Genomic DNA, 7,796 nt, shown 5'->3' with positions numbered 1-7,796 from the left:
ATTCCATCTCATGTATTGGCTGTGTGACCATAGAGAAGTTATTTAAGCTCCCTAGGCCTCAGTTTTTGCATCTGTAATATGAAGTTGGACTCAGCAGCCTCTAAGGTTACTTGCAATTCTAGTCCTATGGTCTCATGTAACTTTACAACCATTGGCCATTCACTCAGAATCTCAGTATCCCCCAAGCAATGCCCAGAGATTAAATCACTTAGTTGGTCAATAAAGTCAATCCATAAATCTCTATTAAGTGCCACTATAATAAGTGCTGAAAGTACAAAAAGAAGAAAAAGACAATCTATGCCCTCAAGGAGTTTACAATCTAATTGGGAAAACAAACAAGCAAATAGTTATGTACAAACAAGATAAATTGGAAATAATCAACAGTGGAAAGCTGATCTGCATTTGAGGAGGGAGGAAGTTTTTACACTAAGTTTGCTATAACAGAAGTATCAAATTCAAATAAAAATCATACATAAGAATCCCTATAGACTATATATTGAAGTAGTGCAGTGGATAGAGTGGATAGGGAAAACCTGAATTCAAATTCTGCCTCAAAGATTTACTAGCTATGTGACCCTGAGCAAGTCACTTCACTCTGTCATATCAGCCAGAGGAGGATATGGCAAACCATTCTACTATCTTTGCCAAGAAAACCCCAAAAGGGCCACAAAGAGTCAGATGCAACTGAAAAATGACTAAATAACAAAAATTTAGAAATGTAATATTATCTATATTTTATTCTATTTTCATTTATTTTGTTAACAACTTCCCAATTACATTTTAATCTGGTTTTAGGTACATTCAGAAGTGTTATGGGCCACATTTGGCCCATGGGCTTCATGTTTAGGCTACATATCCCTCCCCCCAAAAAAGGAAAAGAACCCAACTTTTTGTGTCTCTTGTTGAACAAATAATTTCTCTGGATCTTATTTTTTCATCTCTAAAATGGGGGAAGATGTGGGCCAACTTGAGTTCTGAGATTTTTCCAGCTCTCTATCTCTAATCCTATGATACATCACATTGTTTTTGTAGAGTTCTAAAGAGAGAAAGGGTGTGGAGCTCTTTGCAGCCCTTAAAATTACTGAATGTTGGCTATTATCATGGTGTATAAAACCTGCTAGGTAAAGTCTTTAAAACCAACAGGAATCTCTTGTTTTAAGTTAGGAACTCAGAACAGGGACTCAACTTTCTGGTTACAATAAATTTCTTTGAAAAATCCAGTGACACCTAAGGTTCCATTCAAAGAATATTCTTTTTAATTGCATAAAATAAAATATGCAATATTACAAAGAAAAAGAACTATTAACTATTAGTGAAAATAAGATGAAATTATTTTCTGTCCAAGTTCACAGACTTACACCAACCCCCCCCCCAAGATGGGGAGGGGGAAGGAGGAAAACTACAGCTCTCTTGAGCATCTGTGTACCCCAAGTTAGAATTTCTCACTTAGGAGATTATAAACAGAGTAAAGAGAATAATTATTATTATTAAAATAATAAAAGTCTTTTAAAACTTGTAAAGCACATTATATGCATAACTTTGTTTGATTCTTCCTCAAAACCTACAGTTCTATAATGGCTATTATTCTTTTTTCACCAATGAGCACAGTAGACTCAGATATTATGGGACTTGTCCAGGTTTTCTGAGGCAGAAGATAGTAATTTAAGTGTCCAAGTCAAGATATAAATCTAGGTTATTCTCCCTTCAATGCTAGCACCTCTATCTACTTCACCAAGCTGCAAAATGTTATCTGATTCCTGCTACCAGAAGCATTTCTATGATCAAAATACAGAAAAATCCTTTGAGTTTTAGCTTAGAGCCCCACCCATAAGATTTATTTCACTACCTCCACCACCACCCACAAGCAGGATCCTTAAGACTTTCCCATCAGTGCTCCTGTAGGCAGGTCCAAAAGAGAAGGGAAGAGGATATATACACTTTGTTCCTCGTATATCCCTAACCCCTTATATGCCGTCCAAGACCCTGTTGTCCAATTTCAAGCCCATCACAATGAAGCAGAGAGGATTGGGGAAACCAGGGCTCTTCATGAAGTTATAAGAACTCAGCTTTAGTTCTCTCACCAGCCCCACCCCAGTTTGATATTTCCCAGACTAACACTCCATAACCCATTCAGCCATGCTATACTTGAACTTTGACACAGAACTCACTGACTTCTTAAAGGGCGATTGTAAACAGCAGCTCTAGATAACAGATATTTAACAGATGCAGTCTAGGTAACTTAACTTCCTGCAAGGAGCTTCTATTCAAAAGAAAACTTCATTTCCTGGTCCCAAAGCCAAGTCCAGTCCTTAAAATGTTTGGCAGAATTTGAAAAGAAACCTCCGAGATTCTCCCCAAAATGAGCCAACTTCTAGTCCAGAGTACTTCCAAAATTCTCATTCTTAAGCTACCAAATGAATCTGGAGAAGCCCAGTTCAATCCAAGTGCTCTAGAGTCTTCACCCTAGACGCAAGAAGACAAAAACCAATCTATTTGGGAGTCTATCAGATCTCTGGTTCTAATCATTAACCAAGACATGATTGTAGTCCTTCTCCAAGAGAACATTTGAGATTCCCTAAGCAATTTAAGTTTCAAGATATGGGTCAAGGCAGTATCAAATGCACATAAAAATGAAGGGCCACTAACCTATAAAATAAAGATCTTTACTGGTTGCATATTTACTTAGAAAAGCACATATTAACATTATCTACATTCTATTATATATTTTACTTCTAATTATCCTCATTTTACAGATGAGGAAACTGAGGCTGAGTTTAAGTGATTTGTCCAATGTATCTGAGATAATAGATAATTATGTGTCTGAGTCAGGATTTAGACTTGTTTTTTTCTGACTCTGATTCCAATAGGGATGCTACAAGGATTTCCATGGTCAGAAAAAAAAAAAAATCCTTTGGATTTCTGCTCTTAGAGCCCAGGATTCATTTCATCATCACCATCACCACCCACAAGCAAACTTTTTGAGATTTTCCAATCAAAGGAACTCTTGTGGGGAGTTCTAATGAGGTAGAAGTCAGCACAGAAGGTGCATTCATTGTTAATATTTCTCAATTACATTTTAATCTGGTCCAGGCAGGGAAATCTCTGAGTCAAGGCATTAATAGTCTAGCAAGCAGAGGGCAAACTCTGTATCCCAGACTGTCATATGGCATTCAGCAATCAATAAGTAGGGTATCCAATGAATTGCAATCTACAAAATGTACAAGTGCTTGCATGCTTATACATACACACATACACACACACACACACACACACACACACACACACATACACACACACATGCACGTTTCCATTGCACTGTGTCCCAGACTGCTAGCAATAAAAAGGAGTAAAAAGATGAAAGGCCATAGATGACCAGTTTGAGTGAATTCCTAAACTGAAAGGGTTGTCATTGAATTATTGATTTTAGAGTTAGAAATGCTAGTTCAGTTCATTTTACAGATGTAGCAACTGAGTCCCACTGTGTTTAAATGATTTTCCCAGAGTGACCCACGTCATAAAAGTGTCTGCCAAGATTTGGACTTGGGTCATCTTTCTGATTCCAAATCACTCTTTCCTCCTTTATCCATTATCTACTATTCTATGACTGACTTAAAGTTGGTGCCTGAATTTTGGTGGTTAGAGCCTGCGTTAGGATGTTAGGTCTTTCTCTACCTATTTGGAAGTGAATTGTATGAGAGTCATGGTACATAGAAAGAATTTGAAGAGATTCTCTTAAAGTCACAAAAGAGTTTATTTATGCCATTGCTGATGGGCTAACCTCTAGTCTAAAATTAGAAATAGCTCAGGGAAAGCTTTATATACTGAAAATTTGGGGCTTAGCTAGCAGGCTAAGAGCCTATAAGATTGTAAATTATAAAAAAGAGATAAGAAGGAGTCAGAATGTCTTTTTATCCAGGTTAGGAGAGAGGATATCTTTTAGCAAGGTACTGAAGGATTAAGACAAGATTTTTTTTGGAGAGGACAAATAAGCAATAATAGATAAGATGTTTTATTGCTCCACATTCCTCAGCTGGATTTTGCAGTTTTGAATAGACCCTCAGCTTTGACCTTTCATCTCCCCCCTTTCTCTTTTTTGGGGAGAGGAAATTCTGAGGATAAGAGTTGGGGACCCATCAGAAACACCCAAACCAATGGGGAGCTGAATTCAGAAGTACATATCCTAGGACTTGGAGGGGGGTCCATGAATCCACACAGCCTCCCAGGGGAAGAGTTATTGTTGATGAGGCTCAAAAGAGAGACAATGTCTTTTCTAAAGTTGGAAGAGATAGAGAAGCCCAATGTCATTCAGACCCAAGAAAACACATTTATGTGTCCATGTACAAGAGGGAAGATCCAAAGAGTAGGAGCTATGATGTGGGGGAATAATCTGAATCTATCCTTTGCTAGTACTGAGATTTCTGTAGATTATCTAGCTCTTGAATGAAAGTGGAACTCCCCAGAGAGGAGGGACGAATAATTCTCTAACAAGTTCAGGTTCTTTTTCATTTGAAGGTGGGAATGGAGGGTATCTTTGACAAGAAAGTGATCCCATCATTGGAATAATTCTATGTGTCCCAGGGAGTGGATGAAACTAACTGAGAATCAAGACATAAAGACAATTTAGAGACATGGGTATGAGTGCTCAATGTTTTCTACTGTGTTATGTTCTATTTGCAGTTAGTCTGAGTACTTGCATAGGGAGGCATTTGGGGAAAATGTAGGGGAAAAAAAATCTAATGTTCCCAAAGGAAGCTCCCTTGCATGGGGGGCAAAAATGAAAGAGATATTCTCCAGTTGAACCTGTGGCCATACACAAGTTATAGTTCTTTTCTGAAGGTATATGCAAGTGGAGAATCATACCAACTTCTGATACTTTAAATATATCACTTGATAAGCAAGATGCGGTTGGGGAAAAAAAAAAAAAACCTGGAACTCCTCCATGAACACAAGCAAAGTGAAATGTACTGTATACAAAGTCAGAGCAATGTTCTGGGATGACCAGCTATAAGTCACTTTGCTATTCTCAGCAATACAATGATCTACTACTGTTCTAAAGGACTTGTGATGAAAAATCCTATCTATACTCAGAGAAGAAACTGATTGTATCTGAATACAAATTGAATAATACTCTTTTTTTAACTTTATTTTTCTTAACTTTTTAAATTGGGGTGAAAGATCTATAGTTTCTTTCATAATCTGACTTTTATGGAAGTGGTTTTGCATAATTTCACATGTGGTTTCTTAATGGGAGCTGGAGATAGGGATAAGGGAGAGAATATGGAACACAAAAAAATTTTTAAATGTAAAAATGTCTTAAATGTAACTGGGGAAAATATTAAATAAGAAAATTTTTTAAAAGATTGATAGGTAGGTAGGTAGGTAGCTAGCTAGCTAGGTAGGTAGGTAGGTAGATAGATAATGTCACTTGAAACCAGATCAAAGGAATTCTCAGTGAGGTAAACACCTAGACCAGGCTGAGTTCCTTCAAGTCAATATCCCTTCAAACATAATCAGTAGTCTAGAGCCCTTATGTAAGCCATTATACTTAACCCAAAGCTATTAATTCCTAATTTCTAATGGGTAAACCTTTGTTTGAACAATCCCCAGAAGAGGTCATTATTTCTTCAAAATTTGGGACTGGATTTGGGATATTCCTGTGAGGTGAGGGGAACCCGAGAGAGCAGTGCAGCAACTTTGGGTTGTCTTGAGACAGCAAACTTCATCACCCATATATCTTTAAATAAAGCCAATTCAAGCAAAGCTAATCATGAGTATGGTCAACTTGCTGGAACTTGGGAACCTGCTGAATACAATAGTTCATACCAAGACAAACTTCAGGGCTCCCCCTCCTTAAGTATACTTTATGGTTACATTAAGACCAAACTGGAAAGAATGGTATGCGGAAAATATGGTTTTAATAATTATGTAACAGGACATAGATACTAAATAACTAACAAAGCAATGTTAAGTTTGATAAAGAATCCCCGTTCTCAAATGCCTATTCTTTCTGCACCCCTGCTCTCTGTTGTCTAACTGGCAGGATGGCTGGTTTTCTAGTCCCCAAGGGATGCAGTAGGAAGATCATGAGTGATAGCACATTATTCAGTTGTAGAAGGGCCAATAGGCGCAATATTTTATGCAAAATCCATGATGTGGTTCCTGTAATGGCTCTGACACAAAGTCTAGTTATTCTCTGAGGGCCATTTTGTCACCTACAGGTCATATGGCAGCATTAATGGGCTGAGGCAGGATGTCATGGTGGATCGAGCATTATTTTTGAATCCAGCAAGTCCTGGGTTTGAATCCTACATTTGCTAACTACGAGATCTGACCACATGACTTAATCTATTAAATCCATTTCTTCATCTGGAAGATGGTAATCAACAATGCCAAAAATTGCTGAGACATTATGAGGGATGAGGATTGAGGAAAGGCCATTAGATTTGGCAAAGAGTAGTATAAAGATCTGAAACTCTTGAGTTCATACACTGAGGTCGGACAACCGAGCACTTATGGCTAATTACTGATTGGACAATACTCTATTAGCATATGCTTGGAAAATGGCCCTTCCCACTATCCTGTGCTGGCTCAATAATTGGTGTATACAGAAAATTGTAGGAGGGACTAGGGGGTGGAGTAAGACTAGCCAGAGTCACTTCTGGGCAGGAGATGAAGAGGAGAGGTCGCAGAGATTCTGCTTCCATCCAATTCAATCCTACCTCTAAAGACCAAGAATAAAGACTAAAGACTTTTGCTTATCCTGACTCCGGCTGATTCTAAGGTATCCAGGGTGCTAACCGAGACTTCACAGAATAGACCATTGGTAACCAAAGGGAGCAAATTCACTTGAAAGCCATAACTAAGACAGGAGAGAAGAAGAATTGTAAATGGCCTTCTGGAGGAGTTTAGCCATGAAAGGAGTAGATGTGCAGAAATATCTCCTGAGAAGGGCTGGTCTAATGAAGGTTTTTGAGCATGAAGAAATGTAAGCATGTTTGTAAGCCGTCAGGAAGCTGCCAGTAGAGAGACATTGCAGAAAGGTGAAGGAGTGGGATCATAACAGAGTCAACCTTTTGGACAAGATGAAATCTTGTTTGTTGCCTGTGGATAAGGCATTCCAGAACTCAGAAGTGGGTAATTTTAAGACAGAACATTGGAGCAGTGGGGAGATTTAAAAGGGGTAGGAATAAAGAGATAGTCAGTGGAAAGATACAAAATGAGAGTTTAAAAAATGTCATCCAAGGATTGAGAATTATTGGGATGAAAAGAGTATGATGGGATTGGAGCTTACTAACCATTATATAAATTATAATTCCACTGGAGTTTCATAAGCAGAAGAGTGATATAATCAGAAATGCTTTAGGAATATCACAACAGCAGATGTGTGGAATAGGGATTAAAGAGGGAAAAGGATAGAAGAAGAGAGTAGTTAGTCACTACTAGAATAATCTTACTCTCAACAATAAACCCACTCTTGTCTAAATACTCTCTCTCTCTCTTCTTTCTCTCTGTCTCTCTCTATGTCTCTGTCTCTCTGTTTCTCTCTCTCTCTCTCTTCTCTCTCTCTTCTCTCTCTCTTTCTCTCTCTATGTCTCTGTCTCTCTGTTTCTCTCTCTCTCTCTCTGTTTCTCTCTCTCTGTGTCTCTCTCTCTGTCTCTCTCTCTGTCTCTCTCTCTCTCTGTCTCTCTCTCTCTCACACACACACACACACACACCAAGTAGTTACCAAAAAGGCACCTAACATTTTACCTGCCTCAAGTCTATTTTATACATCTCTATCTACCCACAAAAGTGAC

The sequence above is a fragment of the Antechinus flavipes genome, chromosome 4 (assembly GCF_016432865.1).
Source record: "Antechinus flavipes isolate AdamAnt ecotype Samford, QLD, Australia chromosome 4, AdamAnt_v2, whole genome shotgun sequence".
Lineage (NCBI taxonomy): Eukaryota > Metazoa > Chordata > Mammalia > Dasyuromorphia > Dasyuridae > Antechinus > Antechinus flavipes.
The sequence above is the reverse complement of the archived record's forward strand: the minus strand, read 5'-3'. Positions refer to the sequence as shown.